Source organism: Gymnogyps californianus, chromosome 8 (genome assembly GCF_018139145.2).
Source record: "Gymnogyps californianus isolate 813 chromosome 8, ASM1813914v2, whole genome shotgun sequence".
Taxonomy (NCBI): domain Eukaryota; kingdom Metazoa; phylum Chordata; class Aves; order Accipitriformes; family Cathartidae; genus Gymnogyps; species Gymnogyps californianus.
This window is the reverse complement of record NC_059478.1, coordinates 11,170,522-11,188,927: the sequence shown is the minus strand read 5'-3', so window position 1 is coordinate 11,188,927 and position 18,406 is coordinate 11,170,522. Positions and strand designations below refer to the sequence as shown.

The 18,406-nt window shown below is 41.4% G+C and overlaps 1 protein-coding gene across 1 annotated transcript in view; it reads right to left on the bottom strand.

Annotated features, from left to right (window-relative positions):
- NEK7 (NIMA related kinase 7) overlaps positions 1-6,778 on the bottom strand; it is a 72,145-nt gene extending 65,367 nt beyond the window's left edge. Inside the window, exon 1 of the mRNA XM_050900751.1 lies at positions 6,717-6,778. The gene's annotated coding sequence lies outside the window, so the exon portion shown is untranslated. The remainder of the gene's footprint in view (positions 1-6,716) is intronic.
- Between the last annotated feature and the right edge of the window lie 11,628 nt (positions 6,779-18,406).

Here is an 18,406-nt window from a genome sequence, read left to right as displayed (position 1 = left end):
CAGAACACTCCTCCCCTCCGTAGGGACAGGCTTGAATGTGAACAACACAAATTCTCAGCACTTGTTAATCTACAAGTAGCTATCATCTATCTATATGGAAATAACTAATACTGAATTTTTCAACAAACTTACGTCCACATTCCCTCTTCATGGGTGGTCCAGCCAAAACAGCCAAAAACCACACAGATAGTTAAGCTGGGTTAAGAGTTGGTTTTAGCAAGAGCAGAAGTAACCATACACAAATAAAATCCACTTACAAAAAAGTAAGGGAATACACTAAGAGTTCATATGCAGTTTTCTCATCCATTCATCCCTATTTATCAGGTGTATTTTCATTCCAACCCTGAAAACACACATGCCAGTCGCTGTCATTCCCCAACTACTAAGAGTTTGCTCTCTGTCAGTGCTGTCTGACTAGAAGACAAAAGTCCAAGCTCTCCTGCTTCACAAGTCCACTTCCCTTCCTCTTCATTCATTTGTACAATTTAAGAAGTTATATTTTGTTTACTTTGCCCTCTCCATTTCAATTATGTCACTCAGACTGCTTATCTTGCGAGGTGCTCCCAAAGGGTTGTACATGCACTGACTTGCCCCTTTTTGAACCATTTGATTGTCATTTCATATGAACTGAAGAAGAAACAGGAACTGAAACTGCTCAGGCAGCAGGCTTCTACATTTTCATTTAACTTCTGTTCACCTGGAAAGAAATTTGATAACCCATTTCTTCATACTGAATAGCCAGTTATAAAGGACATAGGTGGATCATGATCATGTCACAGTGAAAAGTTTCGCAGGGACAGAAGTATCGTATCTAACCATGATACTATCAGGAAAGCAAATCCTCAGCCCACATCACACACTGTTCTGCTACTGCCTCTGTAAGGATGCGGTTCTAAGACAGCATGAACTGATTATGTGATGCTGCTGCTTCCCCTGCCTTCAGCCATGCCTTCCAGACCCTATTCCTTACAGTGGGGTTCCTGTGGCTACCCAGACTCCTGGTAAGGTAACTGAAACTAGCTGAAAACTAACCTTGACAAAAAGTCACATTTTTCCAGTTCCCTGAATCGTTCCATTGCAGAGAAAAGGACAGAACTGTTATGGCAAAAGACAGAGGGGAAGACATAGCTGGGGGTAGAGCAGCTGTAACTTATATCAGTTAAATCTACTGTCAAATTACATCTCTAACATGAAATTATACAAGTCAATCTAGTAGCTCAGTGACACCAAAGGTCTTGCTTTCTCTCCCTTTCTCTGCCACATGATCCTGCGTAGCCATCTTGAACTCTTTGGACCTTTTGCTGAGCTGATTTAATTTCCTAATGCAGCTGGGTTTATGTTCTGCAAGCAGTGAGCTGAATCAATGCATATGGGAGTCTGTTGAGTGCCAGAGAAAAAGTAGGGGAAGTTCAAAGATGGGAGATGTAGGAAGGGGACTGTAGAAGAAACAGAACATCTCCCTTCTGGCAACAGCACGCTAGTTGCTCACCACATTTCATTTACTTCATCCTTAGGTAGGGATGCTAAGAAGTACTTAAACTCAAAATAGCTATGACAGGTAGGCAAGAGCCAGCATAGAAAGAAGGCAACTTATTCAACACCAAGCCAAAAGTTTTGTCAACAAAATACTGTACGGGAAAGTAGAAATAGGAAACAAAATAAATGGAAGGAGAATGAATCAGGGTAACAAGCCAAACTGGGAAAAAAAAAAATTGCAAAGATTTTCAGAGAGGAAGCTAAGACATGGAAACCCTTACAACCCCAAAACCTCGCAACTCCAGTACGCAGAGAGGGAGGAGACCTTTCCCTAAAGAAGGGATGGTTTTAAATGCATCTGTAAAAATAAATTATTCATAAGGAGATGCTGAAGAGATTTACTAAAAGTGTAAACAGCTGAGCTTGACACAGGAGTTAAAAAAGATGCACGACAAATTAAAAGGCTGGAAGCATTGTGAGATAAACCCATTATTGCTAGGCACAGGGGGAAAAACACCCAGTTTGGAAGGCTGGCTGCATATAACTGTGCCACCACCATGGCTGATAACATCCACATTGCTACAGGTGAAGTAGAACACATTTAACAATAAATTCCACATAATCCTTAAAGAAATGTCTAAATATCTTAGAAACCAGTGCAAGACAACACCTTGTGATATCATACTGCAGGCATTAGATGCACATTCACAAGCTGAAAAAAAAAAAATCAGTACTATGTAGTTTAAAATCTGTGCTACCCCAAAGATGATGAAATGAATGAAGCACTATACAGAATCAGAAAAGAAACATCAGCCATATGTAACAGGCTTTCCATGATCCTCTGACTAGTATTACCTTCGAATCCTGAAACCATACATGACAGTAGTGAGTAACCCAGGATCCCTGGGTCCAGAAGCAAAGCAGCTAGCAGCCAGCACACTCACTTCAGAAGCAGGCCAACACTCAAGTTTGCAGCTGTTTCTATGTTTTACATTAAACCACCAGTGACTAAAACATGCAAGATCCATTCCTGGTTTTGGAGTATCCTCAATGACCAGCTGTACATTAAGTGCTCTGTTTGCAGGCTGCTCACTGCTCTTCTTCTGAAGTCCTACTTATCTCCATGAACTTCACAAGCAGCCCACATACCTAACACACAGTTCTGAATTTCAGTCAGGGCAAGTACTGGAAGTTCACTGCTGCAAAGACAACTCCTTTTTTGGATCTGCTCTCAGATGAGGACAAAAAGGGTACAGAAGAAGGGCCTCTACAGGACAGAATGCTATGCATTTCCCACCGTAAGTTTTTACTTATTTTAGAGTTAACTTTAAGTTCACCTGTGATATTTTTGCCTTCCAGCTTTCAAGGAATCAATAATTTTGTAAACTTTATACACTGACAACAGAAGATTAAAATGAACTGAAAAAGATCGGTTCATCAACACTTCGCAGCACCTAACTCAAACCTCTCCCAAAGATTTCAGCAAGGATCTAATCTACAAGCTTTACATGTACTTTTATGACATTGTAAAATAATTAATCTGGTCCAACGCAGATCTAGCTATTAAGCAAGACAGCAACAACTTTGTTATAAATCATTCCAAGCAGATTAAAGCAAAGAGGCTTGAATGCAAACTCCCAAATGCCAGATGATGCAAATAGTCTATTTACTTTGTCACCTATAATCAACAGCAAGAAGTCACTAATATCACAAGATTAACTATGTACAATCAGGTTTTAACATGATTGTTCATAGTATTTTCTTACAAATTCCTTTTTTTAATGCCTTGTTTAAAGTTTTATAATGAATTCCCTTACATTAGCATGTCTTCTGTTTGCCCAACAGGGAATAATGGCACTTGAAATATACTGCGTATTTTCTAGCTACAGAAATCACAACTGAATCACAGTTATGTTTCACATGCCAGAGACAAACGCACAGGATTATCTCCACCAGAGAAGCAACTCATTTTAATAACATTGCTTCTCTTCAGCTTTTTTAACTAACCTGACAGGAAGAATCCTTTTAATACTTACTAAAAAGGAAACAGGTAGTGATGTTGTACTTCACTCTAGGGCTGAGTTCCTTCCCATGTGGCCGGGGGGGGTCAAATGGTGATAAATACAGCAAACCAGTGTTCTAAAGGCTGCCCTTATCACCACTTTGGTATTTTGGTCAGTTATTTTCATCTCTGTTGCAAAGCACATGGAACATAGCTAAACCGAACAAATTTTCTGGAAATTAGTCAGTTTAATACTATGGATAGTCATAGTATTAATCTACACAAGATAATCCCCCCCTCCACATCATTCCTAAGCACTATTCCTTGGGAATCAGGAGGGATTTTTGGATAAGCCCCAAATAATCAAAAAAATTCCCTTGGAGGTAGAGAAGAAGTTATTGCAGTTTGACGTTTCCCAGGAGACTTTCCAAGGTAACGTGAACTCATCCATTCAGCACAGGTGTTTGGAACAATGTCAAACTTCAGAAGGCAACAAGGCATCAATGGTGATACAACTGAACGTAGGGCTAGTGTAAATGCAGGATATTGTACTAAGTTTATTAAACATGGGGGTTTTTTGCATGCATGAACAAATTGCCTCACCAAATGTCTCTGTGGACAAATATACTGGACGGGCTACATTTTGTGCAACTGAGCTCAACTCTGTTGCATAAAAAAGAAAGGTATGGGTGGGCTCTATGGTTCTGTCTTACAATTCATAAGATACCACAGGTCACAGTAAATCGAGCAACTGACTTCTTGTACTCTAGTTCTCATTTGAGTTTCTCATACACTCACAGGCTTTCAGATGAACTCTAAAACGTTAGATTTTTTTCTTCTTTGGAAACAAGTTTCTGTGGTGGGGCTGAGATTCTACTTGTCTAATTCTTGTAGACCCTGGAAGACACTGTGATAAGTCAATCAAAACAAGATTTTTAGTTGGCTAGCATTCCTTGATTTGTTCTCAAATTATTTTTTTACTCCAATGACTAATTGGTATGTTGAATACAAGATATCTATGACAAAGGCAGTGTCTCTACCCTTACAGTGAAAACGTCTAAGTGTGCTTTGAGAAGTCATCTACCCAAACATCAGATATAAATATCTTCATGTTTTAAAATTAAAGAACAAGTGTTCTTAATACATTCTTTCTTCCAGTATCAAAAAGGAAAAACAAACAAACAAATCAACCAACCTGCAGGGCTTTAAGTTCTTACTGTAAAGCTGTTGGACATTGCTTGTAAGTTTCCCTCTTTCCACAACACAAAACAGTTTTCCTTCCTCTGCCTAAGTTTTTCATAGCCCATGAACTAATGACTGTTTTCTACTGCATTTTATCTCTCTCAAGACAGCCTGAGTCCAAGATTTCAAATGCAGACATTTCTACAGCACTGCAACACTGAATTCTCTCCTAGATAGCCTTGAAAGTAAAATATTTTTAAACTTCATTCCTCCTGATGTAGTGGAGCTGCAAATATCCATTTGACATCTACTCTTCCAAAGTGTCTACCTTACAGATTAACATACCATTCACTGTAATTTCTGCACATCAAGCTTGTAATACAACTTTATACAGGAAATATATTCAGTACCTTCAGCAAAATTACTATGCATGTTTGACCTTTCCTGAGAAGTGACACTGCCATTGCAATCTGAGAAAACGGTGCTATGACCTCAAAGGTGACAAAAGAAAAGTTTACCATTCAGTTCGTGCAAGAAGTGAAAAAATTTAAGAAACAGTTTTTTCCAATATCAAGAATCAAATATTTGTGTGATTTAACGCACACATACCTCATCATCTTTTATGAGAAGTAGGTTTAACATCCTAAATAGTTTTATCATTCAAGTCATGATGCTCCTCACAAAATACAGAGCAAAACAAAGCACATTCCACCCAAAGAACAATATTCTGAACTTCTGAATCCTAAAGCCAAGCAAGTATAGCTCACATGGACACAAAATGGAATTCAGGGCCAGTACTAGTATAACTGAGATCCGGTGCTCTGTAAGGTAAGGGGGGGGGGGGGGGGGGCAAGAAAAAGAAAAAACACCCAACAGATGGAGGATGCCTCACTTCCAGCGTTTCCCACTAGGCCTCAGTTCCTCACAGCCTCCTACAGCTACTGGCGCTGCCACCATCTGGGAGCCTCACCAACCGGTGAGGTAAGGCCAGCAGCCATACCCAGCAGTCACGGGAGGCTGGTAAGAGTAGAGGCAAGGAAACGCTGGCACCTGCAAGAGGGGCCCACACGGCCAAGCACCCCCCTCTGCCCTCCTGCCTGCCCCGGGCGCTGCCAGTGCCAGGGCCACGGCGGCTCCCCTCAGCCGGAGGCGGCTGCCCGGGCAGGTGGGAGAGGGGCAGAGGCAGCAGGCTCCCACCTGGGACGGGGCTATCTCGACTCACTACCAACAGGGCCATGGCTCCCGGTGACGACATTATTTTTACTCAGTGCTGTGTGAAACCCTCCCGACTGGGCTGTCCCCCTCAGCTGCACCAGGGAGCATCCGCCCGACACCAACCTCCCAGGTGAGAGGAGGGCAGAGGAGCCTGGAGGAAACCAGCTGGAAACGACGAAAAACATCACGGAAAGAAGCTCCGCTGACGGTATTAACCCGAAGAGCCCAGCCAGGGGCAGAGGCGCGGGGGGCCGCGGCGAGCGGCACGGCGGCCAGGCCGCAGGCAGCCTGAGGCGCGCTGAGGTGGCCAGACCGGGCCGCCGCCGGGCAGCGTCCTCGCCCGCCCGCTCGTCTCTCGACGGAGGCAGCCGTGCTCCGCTGCGGAGCCAGCCGCCGCCGGCCGAAACGCCAGATCAGCCCTCGGGGAGCCGCTTCCCCAACCGCCACCACAACAGCCCCGGCGCCCCCACAGCGGCCCGCCCTGCCCCTCAGGCCGCGGGGCGCCGGGCAGGTGGCGACAGCCTGATGCGAGGCGCGGGCACCGCCGGGGCCGGCCGCGGCCATCCCGCCCCCTCAGCGCGGCGCAGAAAGTTTCTCACTTCCAGACCCACACCGCTCCCTCCCCCTGCGGCGGGCGGAGCGGCAGCTGCCGCGCCCAATGGCACTGAGAGCGAGAGCCCCGGCGACCAATAGGAGGCGGCGGGAGGCGGGATCGCCGGCAACCGCCCGCGCCGAGCAGCGGGGGGAGCGCCTCCAGGAGAGCGGGCACGGCTGCCGGGACCCCCGCCACGGCCCCGGCCCCACGCCGCCCGCCCAGCGGCCCTGCCGCCGCCCCGCTCACCGGGAAGCCTGGCTCCGCCTTCTCCTGCCGCGGGGGCCCGGAACCGGCCTCCTCTCCTCCCCGGCTTCTCAGGCGCGGGGCCGGGCCGGAGCTGGCCGCGGGCGCCTAGCGGGGCTCCTGGCGGGCGGCTCGGGCACCCGCAGCGGCCCCGACCTCCTCTCCGCCCCCTGCTGCTCCTGCCGGGCCCGTAAACATCCCGGCATCCCCGAGGAGGGAGGCGGGGCGGCCGCCGGGCCCCGCCTCGCACCGCCGCCTCCCTCCCGGCCGCAGGCGAGGGGTCCGCCGGCGGCGAGAGCCACTGCTGGCCGCCGGGCCCCCGCTCCGCCGCCTGCCTGCCTGCCTGCCTGCCTGCCTGCCTGCCTGCCGGGCGGCGGGAGCCGCGCGAGGGAGTGGGGCGGCGGCAGGAGCTTCCGCCCGGCGCTGGGCAGCCGGGACCCCGCCGCGCTCCGCCCCGCGCTGCCGGGCGGCCTCGTCCCGCGGGGTGGCCGGCGCTGCCGGGCACGGCTCTGGCCCGGAACGCCAGCGGAGGCTCCGGCCGAGGGTTTGGCTGGCAACCAGCTAATAAAGCCAGCGTGCGTCCGGCGGCGGGGAGCGCCGGCCAGCTCCCTCCGCCTCTGTGTACGCGGGGGAATTTGCAGCTCGTTTGAAAACTACGTGGCTTGTAAATGTTTTGAGACAGGGACCATTCATCTGGTGCACATTTATACTATTAAGCACAATGGGGCCTTCATCTGCACTGGCACTGCAGGCACTGCAGTAATACCGCAATTACGGAAAGCGCAGCGCGCTCCTAGCAAAACCAGAAGTGTACGGGAGCAGGAGAAATGCAAGCTCAGGGCTGTATTGAACCAGAACGGAGACTGGTTCTTCTGCAGTCCAGTGAACAGCACGGGTCTAAGGCTTTGGCCCAGTCTGCTTTGGCAAACACAGCATGTCAAACAACGTACTTTTCATTTTGTATAGAAATTGTGATACTCAATCTACCAGACATTAGGTATTGACTGAGTATATCAGCTGGAGGTGACTCAAACTCCTTTTTGCTGTACTCGGAGGAAAAAAAGTGACAGGAACAAAAAAGACCAGACTCCTGATAAGTCCAGTCCCACCAGCTTCTACTTTTGCAACGGCACTGGGGTTAAGTAGATAACAAATACTGAATTCCAGAATACTAGTATTTTTCAGGTTCCTGAAAGTTTAGCCTGCTTCAGGATGACAAAAAGCAATTAACTTCACAGAACAGAGATCTTAAGAACCAACGATAGGGAAAAAAGTATGAAAGCTGACCACAATTTCCCCAGTAAGGTTATGGATTATTGTGATCAAATGGCTTCTTCCTCAGGTGTGGAAGCTCTCTGTAAAAGAGAGATCTCTGGCACTCCAGTGAGAAAACAGTAGTTTAAAACTATCTTGAATTAGATGTACTTTATTTTTTCCAAAGCAAAGTCTCAGCACTCATAAGGGTTGGGTTTTGTTTTTTTTCCCTTGTAACAGGTAAAGTTATACTTGATTTAAGTCTCTTGCAGAATAAATAGGCTCATAGGAAATGAGCCAGTGTGTCTGGGAAAAGTCTATTCACCTCCCTCTGTACAAAATTATACTGTCTGCTTTTGAGGCAATCTTTTCAGCTTTGAGAAATCTGCAGTGTATTCAGTGATACAAAGGCTAACGAAGTTTGAAAGGAAAGGGGTTTTTTGTTGGCGCTCATTTCTCTGATGTTAACACATTTATTAATCATTCTGCACGTTTCCTTTTTATTAGCATTGGGTTATTTGATGTCAGTAGCCAAATACAGTGACAAGGTGACCGCTCTGCCTGTGGAATCAGACATACCCTGTAATCTTCCCCTTTGAAGTGCATTTTGTATTTCTTTAAAAAGTACAGTCCAAAAGAATAAATTGGAATCATGATTAAGAGAATTTTTTATTTTTTCATGGATAAACTATCTTGCAAAAGCAGTTTCTTGAACAAGAATTCCCTGGATTGTTTTCTTGTAAAACGTGCAATAGTTTAGGTTTCCCCCCATACCAAAGAGTGAAAACTTGATAGATCTGCCATATAATGTTAAGAAGTTACTCAAAAGAATTACAATCAGTAATTCCACTGAATGTTTTCCATCTCCAAAAGTCCCTTTATTCTCAACCAGAAATTCAGTTGTGCGAGACAGTCATGTATTTGCAAAACCTGTGATGGAAAAAGGAGGGATTGATACTTGGCGTGTAGCTGACCACAAAATATCGAGTCTTACTAGGTATCATTTTTTTGCAAGTAAAGGCAATTACTACTATAATATCCAGCTATTGCTCTTTTCTAGATTCTCTCAGACAGAAAATGAGCAGTTCACAATCACTGGGGGAGACCTAGGTAGCATTTGAAGCTTTTTCTACGTTCATGCATAAAAGAGAATAACCCAGAGCTTACTTGCCTTTTTTCCCAGTAGGTTTCTCACTGTCTTCCTTTGCTTAATCTGACTGTATTGGGCTTTTTTGTCTTTCATCCTATTTTTATACTCGCTGCACTTACTTATTTTCATTCTTTTTTCTTGATTTTCTCCATGCTGTTATTTCACTGTACATTTCCATAATATTTTGACTTCTCTGTTTAGTTGCCTGAATCCGACGGCTACTTTAGCCTGACATTACCAATTGCTGCAGCATCTTCTCTTTCCTCTATTCCAACCTTACACTTCTTAGAGGACAGTTGTTTCCATTTCCTTTTTGGTGCCTGAGAATCAGAAAACCTAAAAGTGAAGAGGCTGCTTCAGTTAATTAGTCCATCATCATGACCAGGCAAAAAGCCTTTAATACAAATGTAACTACAGTGTGCCCATTAATTTTAAATTTGCGAAGTGACAACTCTTCCACATACCACGGAAGATTGTTTTCAGACCTGTGCTGTACAAATGTTTATTTATAGAAGGATGTTTTTCTTTGCTTTTCAGTGCACATTTTCAGTTACATAAATTCACCTAGTATTCCTTGTAATGGAGCCTTTATATCAGACAGAATCAGAAAGGCAGAAGAGGCTCCAGAAGATCCAGTAGCCTTAGGGATTGTTAAGGAGCAGGCTTATCTCTGGCAAATGCTTCTCTTGGAGGCTGGAGGGGACACTGCCTAACCAGCTAGCAAAGGATTAAAGAAAATGGACAAAGACATGCTGGAATTAGGGATCTGACAGGGAGAAAATGGCTTGTTCCCTAAGTCTTACCAACTTCTGAAGGTGTTGCCAGCAAATGCTCTACACCTGGAATCAAACAGGCCAGAGGCAGAAGGAATGAGGACCTCATGATTTGTTAACTGATGCTGCACTTCACTAGCCTTGCTATTATAAATCTATTTACATACCCATATTAATTTAAGAAAGCTCCACCAGTCTTTTTCTGATCATTGAAATTTGTATAATTGAAATCTGTGAATATATATAACCTATAAATATGGCCAGGGTTCAAGGTTATCAAAAATATGAAATGATGACAAAGGATATTATTTGGAATGGCAATGTTACGCTTGGATTGCCACTGAACTAGAAAATGGTGTCCTTTGCAAGGACTAAGCTACCGGACTTAAAGGCAGCTAGGGACTGTTAGGTAACAACATAGAAGTCAACCGAGAGCTCAAATGTTGAGACCTGCTGCCCGGATGATGCCTAACTTGCTTTACGCTCTTATCCAGGCCTCTGTACATCTCAATTCTTGAGATGTTCATTAACAGAATAAACTTAAGACTTAGGAAAAATATAGATTTCGAAACTTTAAAACTTTCAGGCAGAAGAGCTCACTAGGACAGTGAAGGATGGGAATAGATGTCTTTGGGGTCACAGAGGTAGGAGCATAACATAACAGCTCACTGGTTAACAATTCTTTAGGTTCTTCAAATCAATAAACTACAGGAAACTAATCAAAAGGAGCAACTGCTCTGCTCTAAGTCCTTGAAGCCTGAACATTCAGGCTTCAAGTTTCCCTCTATCCTGGATCTTTGTTACTAACAATAAAAAGGCTAGGATAGCTGCCTGTGACATAGTAGGGGAAATCAGAAAGGCTGTGAAGGCAGGAGTAAAGAGGGAGATACATTATATTCGCACTGGATAAATATTATGATAGGGCCTTATGCAGAACTTAAGCTTTTAAACAACATAAATCATTAAATGGAGCAGTTCATCAGAGGAGCTTGGAGAACTCCTGATTTGGACCAAGCAGGGCACCAGATGTGCTTCAGAACTTCCGTATCAAAGAACCGTTTCAGAATTTTGATCATAATATATTCAAATTCAACACCCTTGTAGAAGTGAAAAGGCCAAATAAATTTACCATGGCAACAGTGAATGTTGAAAAGAGGACTACATAAAATCAAAGAAGTTTGTTAAAAGTAAATTAAAAGGAATAGCCAAAGAGGAAAATTACCTGTATGAGAATTTCTGAGTAAGTATCTATCATCTATCAAAGCCAGTAAGAGGACCTCTGAAAGACTAGCAGAGCTCTACATGAGAATAAAGGATAGTATTAAAAACAAAAAGGCACTCCTAAAAAAAATTATGTTCAGATGAGGAAAACAGAAAATAGCAAAACCTCTGGCAAGCTAAATGTAAAACTGTAAAAGGCAGGCCAAAAGCGTTTGAAGGAAAATGTTGGTAATGGTATAAAACTTTATTGTTAAAACCTCTTCCAAACACATCAGAAGCAGGAAGCCTGCTGTTGTAGACTTTGCAGGGCCAATAAGTGGTCGTGATTTAAAGACAGAAGGATTCAACAAAGATAAGGATAGAAAAATTGTTTGCTTATGTAGATATTATGAGAGATTCCTACAGGGGAGCCTTTTATACCACACAAACCTGTAAGAGTTTTTGGAAAGGTATGTGGAAACAGTGAGCTTGGATGATATAAGATTCCTGTATTTCAAAAAAACTTCTTGACAAATCTTCACTAAAGCTTCTTCACGAAATTAAGCTGCCTTGCAATAAGAGAAAAGGACCAGTACTTAGCTAACAACTGATTTCAGATAGGGAAAAAAGGTAGAAATAAATAATCCAGTTCCACAATGGCGGGAGGTTTCTACTAGAACCTCAGAGATGTGTGCTGGGTCCATTGCTGTTTACATACTCTCTATAAATAATAAAGAGAAACAAAAAATAATTTGTTTCGAGACAACAAATACTGAGGAATGGGATTGCTTTACACTTTTTTCCAGCGGTCACTTTGTGCACCTCTTACAAAGATGAACTGTGTTCTAATGAAAATGGAGGTATTCTTTTTCATGTAAATATTGACATTTTTAAACATTAGAGATTGACTGTGCAATTGCATATTTAAAACAGGGCTTCTAAACCTGAAGGCTGACAGCTCAGTTTCAAGTGACTAGAAAAGTGTGAGAATATTGAGCTTAAGGAACCTAAAAACATGGCAAAATTTCACAAAGAAATAATTAGTATAATGTTGTCAGTGAACAAGTAGCTAACTGTGTCTATTTTACACCACCAATAATTATTCAAAAAGCTGATTGTTCCAAATTTTTAATTCAATATTTTGAAACAGAAATACTTTAGTCCTTCTTTCATTTAGGGTCCCAAAAACATTATTAATAGAATGCACTGTTTCAGATTCCTCCATAATTTTTTTGTCACACACAGAACTTTTGCCATTTATGAAAAACAGAGCATGGACACCAAAAGTGGGAGTAAACTGAAAATTATAGTCTACTTCCAGATTGAAAACTGCCAACATAAAATCTAAAAGACATTCATCCAGCCAAAATCACTGAAATAACACAAAATAAGACAGAGGTATAGGAGATTCAAACAACAAAGGTTAAAAGAGAATTTTCACCAGTAGGCACTGGTGAGCATAGTGAGCATACCTAGGCCTGGCAGGAAGCCTAAAAGGAGCTGTTTGGATAGAAATTATTATAGTTAATGTTTATGACTTAGAACTTGTGCAATTTGTGAAGCTGCATTCAGGATTCGGCACAAAGGGCATCAAAGTGGCACCTCAGAGCGGCTGGTGGTTTCTGTAGCTAATACCCACGCAGGAGAGTGCTCCGCTGGACAGGAGGTGGTTGTGTTCTCCCAGGCACTGCCCTTCCTAGCAGAACTCACGATGATCTCTCACGGCGAGGCCCGGACGCAGCACTGTCGTTCCCAAGGAGCCGAGGTCAGTTTTGCTCTATCGATTAGCTGGCAGTTTTCCTGCAGCAGCAGCGTGGGCAGTACACGCTCCTGCCACAGCACTGACCATGTAACTTTTACGACATGATTAGCAGCCTGAAACCATGGATCTATTTCTAAACCTGAATGTTTTGGTTGGCAAGGCAATGCCTGATGGTGCAACTAGCCTCTTAATTTTGTTCTTAGAAATTGAGATTAAAAAAAAGTCCTCTGTGCAATAGCTTTTCCTAAAATTTGGTGCTATATTCATAATCACAGTAAAATATGTTTCTCTCTTTCAAAATTTTCCTTTGCTCTATCACACTGTCATTTCCATGTATTATCATAATACATATATTTTTGTTTAACTGAAGGAAGAAAATATTTGTATGTTTACTATAGTTATCGCAATAAGCCCAAACTAGCTTGCTCACTGGTAACAAAGAAAAACAAAGTTTGGTACCAAATAATTGACCACGGGCTGATCTCAGTGCAGGAAAGGCTATTCTGCCCACCCAGAGTCCCACTCCACTGCAGCTAGATGAGCAGGCTTCAGGGGTTTTTTGGTTTGTTGGGTTTTTTTTGTTTGTTTTGGTTTTTTGGTGTTTTTTGTTTTTTTTTTTTTTTACACCCCAGCCCATCCACATCTTCCCTCAGTATGTCCTAGCATTCCCTATGGTCCTCGAGGGCAGGGCTACTCTCCCTCATTTTAGAAACTTCGATAATAGACTACCCAGCTAGCAAGTTCAAATTCAGTTGAGAGACATTTGTACCATGCTCGAGTTACCACTGATAGCAATGACTCTGTTCAAGAACCCAGCAACAGACATACTTGTCTGTATTCTATCTTACCTCAGTTGTTCCTATGTAACAAATATTTATCATAAACCCTTATACATCAAGCTACTGTTCTTCTCAAGATTTTTTTTTATTATTATTTTTGCTAGGACTTCCTCTATGTCTATCTACATGTCCAATCCATTTTGAACATTATAAATTTCTTGGTCTCAGTAACACTGTGACAATGAATCTCTAATCAGTGACTGGAAAGTATTCCCTTTATATATTTTTTATTTTCCACCTTGTAAGTTAATTGATTACCCTGCTCTGAATGCCAGAATCTGACTACTAGTACGTTTTTCCAGTGGTAGAAATTACCTAACTTGTGTCTGGCAATAAGCCTTCATGCATGAGGTTCTTTCATAGAAGAACAGAAACATATTTATATAAAAGAAACTCTTACAGAAGTGGGTAAGCCTTTCAGCTTCCAAATAATTATTCTGTCTGTTTGTCCAAGGCAGTAGCGTTTACGATATAACACAGGATTAGAAACTGCCTTCAAGTCTATAAACATCTACTTGCCAATAAAACCTATAAACTGTATATTTGGTGTCACTGAGGTCCAGATTCTTAGCTAGTGTAAGTCAGCATAGCTGCTCAGACTTCAGTGGAGTCATGCTGATTTACACAGCTGAAGACCTGGGCCTTAGCTGTTGGATCTGGGAATTTTAACCAAAAAAAAAGGAGAAAATTCAGTCAAGTTTGTCCTTTCCTTCAGTAAGTCATAGCTGCCAGAAATTGTGTTATGCTTGAGTCATTATTACTATAAAACTACAAAACAAAACCGCAGTAAATTATTAAAGAAAATCCACGGCTGTTACATTTTAAGTCAAATAAAATAAGTATCCATGTTTATGAACCCATATGCAGAATCACATTAGCTTCACTGGTGTCTAGGAAATGAAGAAGCAGTGTCTAAAAAATTCACTGAAACCTTAACCGTAACTTTTATTTCCCCTCCCACCTGACTAAGTCCTTGGGTAGATCAGACATCCACACCGTTGTACTCACAGTGTTGAATCCCTGAGGAATCCATAGAAGCAACTGATTATTTTTATGTAGTAACACAGGTAAAATGTAGAAGAAAGTTTGTAAAATATATTGGATTTTCCAATGGAAAGTGATAGGTAAGATAAAAGCATTTCTTGGCTATTTAGCACACGAGTAAATCACGAAGCCACAGCCCTCATGGAGGTGCATATTCAAATGTATTATGTTATTCCCTGTATCATACCAGGTGATACAATTGGACAGCTATTCAAAATGCACAGTCAAGATCATCTTACCTGAATTCAACAAAATGTACACCTTTGTAGAAAGGCAGCCTGAGGTTCATGATTAGTTAAACACCATTTAGTCCCGATACAAGACAAAAAGGTATATACGTTGCTCATAGGCTCTTTGCCCAGAGACTAATATAAGCCTCTGCAAATATTCTGAATTCCAGTGTTACTCGATAAATTTCATTCAAATAGCTTTATTCAGTCTTTCCATATAAGCTTAACCAAATTTCCTAATCTCTTGTTCCAGCCTTTCAGCTAGAAATAAAATGAGGATGAAACAGCATTCGTTCTCCTAGCATCCTTTCTCTTAGCCTGTGTCACAACTGGTTAGAGTGCAACTCTTCCAAACAAGAATTGTCTCTCACCATGTCTTTGCACTTTGCCTGGTAGAATGGAGCCTATGCCTGTGCTGCAATGCAAATGAATAATAATTTATGATGATGTTGGAAGGGTGTTGACAGAAACAGAGCTAACAGCACTAGTGGGGAATAACTGTATTTATAGTAAAAATAACTATTGTCAGTCAAAAAAAGCAAACTGAATTTCCAGTGTTTGATCTTTATTAGCCAGCACTCCCAGTAGAAAGAACTTGATTTTCAGTGGCAATTTTGCTAGACTAAGGACAGCAGAATTTTTCTACTGACTTCAGCAGACTTTGGAGCCAGCTTTAGAGAAAAAAAATCCGCAGAACAAGTGAAATAAATATTGTTGGCATTTTACAATAAAATGGGAGTGCATTTTATAGGTGGCTAGCAGCTTGTAATTACCCTTAGTAAAACTAATCCTTTCCCTGTGCTTATTAAAATGTTTCATGTATCAGCAAGCCGTGAAAAGGACTCACTACCAATCTCTTAACTTGCACTAAAACTGAGAAACGTCCACTTGAGTCATAGTTCCCAGTGCCAGTCCTGTTTCCCTGCCTGCTATTGGAATTCAAAGCCTCTGAGGGAATTAAAACTAACACATTAGTTCCTAATTAAATCCAAAAGGGATGTGAAATGTAACCAAATAACTTTATAGTATTTCTTGGGAATATGGTCTCAGGAGGATAAGGAAGGAGCAGTGGCTTTCAGTTAATGATTTTCCCTCTTCTAACACACAGAAAATGTCTGCAATGTTCTTTTGACCCCTTTTAATGTCTTCAAGGGGAGCATTTGACTCTTCAAGCTTCCTCCTGCAAATATATTTTTAAAAGTTGCTGCAGGTTTGTAATAATTTAGTAGGATAAAGAAGTACAGTCATTACTATTGCAGTCCTTTTTTCTTCAATTAGTATTTCTAATCACATTAGACATGTTTTCAGTATCCAGAGAGGATGCCTGATCCCTACAGCTATCGTGAACCATTAACTTTAATTAAAATTTACAAGTCTAATGTTGTTACATCTGCTAAAAGCATTAACTGCCATGTTAATTACCAAAATGTTAATGTTGCGTTAAAATATGAATGTTCCCTTTTGACAGTTCATCTGTGGTTTAATTATTTATTTTTGGTAGAATATCTCCTAAAAAAAGAAAAAGGCATAAATGCTGACTGAAGTAATGAGACATAATGGGAAAACTTCATCTAAATAGAAAACTTAATACTTTAGAATACCAATTGTTAGCAGAAACTCATTTGTATTCTTTGCTGCGTCTAAAATAAATACATGGCACTTGCGTCATGTCTAAGATGTTATTTATAATTGCAGCACATTTTTTTGCTATTACTTTGTAGGGATGTCTAATCTGCGGGACACAGTTCTTAAATCCCCATAGTCGAGCATTGTCATTGTTTTGGCCCTACAAAAGAAACTTCCCCCAAAACAAGATGTCAGGACTTCACGTCAAAAACTTCTATTGAATTTCTGAAGGTTTCCCCATATAACTCAATGCAAAATAGATTTACAACAGGAGATGTCTAGAACTCAGTCCTGAAGTTACTGTACTCCCTATCCCAAGAGTACAGGATCAAAGTGTAAGACTTTTTAAATCACTACAATTAACAACAGGTATAGCAAAGTATTTGCAGTAATTCATCTAAAGAAAACAAAAATCTCTGGTTAAAGCTGTCACTTGCTATATTTCATGGTAAGATACTCCTCTATCATATTATTCTTAAAGGCATTGTCATTGAAATGAATAAATGAGAAAGTTCTGACAAACTAATGTTAAATATAATTGTTACATGTTTCTCTCACATTGAATAATTATTTTAATGGCTGAAGTTAAGAGTCTGCCAAGTAATTTCTTAATGTGATTGTAAAGAGATACTGTTAGATTTCATGCCATAATCTGTTTTTTTAATTTACATGAGGAAACTTTAATTTTGCCTGTAGATCTTCTATGTTACATGTCAGATGCACATTCCTCACTGTACTCTGTTGAATGTTGGAAGTAGGCAGCTGTTTAGTGGAAAGTGCATAATTGTTTTTGTAGGGTGGGGGAAAATGTATTTTTAGCAATCAGATGTCTAGTTCACAAATTCAGACAGTTTATTAGAATAATAAAATTTAAAAAAATCTACAAGTCACAATGTTCAGAATACAACATTTCAAATTACTGTTCCAAGCTTATTTTAGCATTTTTTTAAAGAAGCTAGATCTATAAGTTCCTTCTTATAATCTGAAAGTGACAAATTTGTTTATAGACAACTGCAAGTTGTCAGTGGGCTATCAGCTAGCAGGACAGCATGTATAGTGTAACACCTCTTGCTTCACCACAGCCTGCCCTTTTCGGATGTCCGCATTTTCTCTCAGCTCTATGGTGACATTAGGTAGTTCCACTCATAAAATAGGAGTTTTCATATAGTATATTTAGAGCTTTTCTTCTTAGAGGTAGGCATTGTACCATTCTAATTGGATTCTCCTAGCAGAAAAGTTGCATTCAGTTGTCTTTTCAAGTTAACATTGTAGGAAAATGCTGCAATAAAGCATCATTTGTCTTCCACAGAGTTTGGAGGACTCGTCTCCATATCCACTTGCAGGGCCTTTAATAAAGGACCATCAAATGAACTGGTCTGAAGCAGAGAAAAGCTCTGCAGTCTCCCAGACCTTCAGAACCAAAGTTGGTCTGAGAGTTCATGGAACCTATCCCCCTCCTAAAAAAAAAAAAAAAAAAAAAAAAATCAAAAAAAAAATCAAAAAATCACCAAAAAACCTTTCAAGCTCAGACAGTGTAAAACCCAAGCTACAGCTGGTTATGTTCTTGTAGATTTGAGCCATACTGCATTCACATTCAACAGGACTAGCAATAAGACTTACTCTGGTGTGCTGATCCCAAAGCTTTTTGAAATACTACTTCAAACAGAAAATATTTCCATTTAAAAATAATAGTTGTATTATTTTGAAGAATGTAGCAAGTTGCTAAAAAAATGTTTTCTAATAGTCTGCCAGAAGGTAACCTATCTCCTGGGCTTTGTTTGCCTTTATGGATTTCATTGCCTGCAGCAATACTTC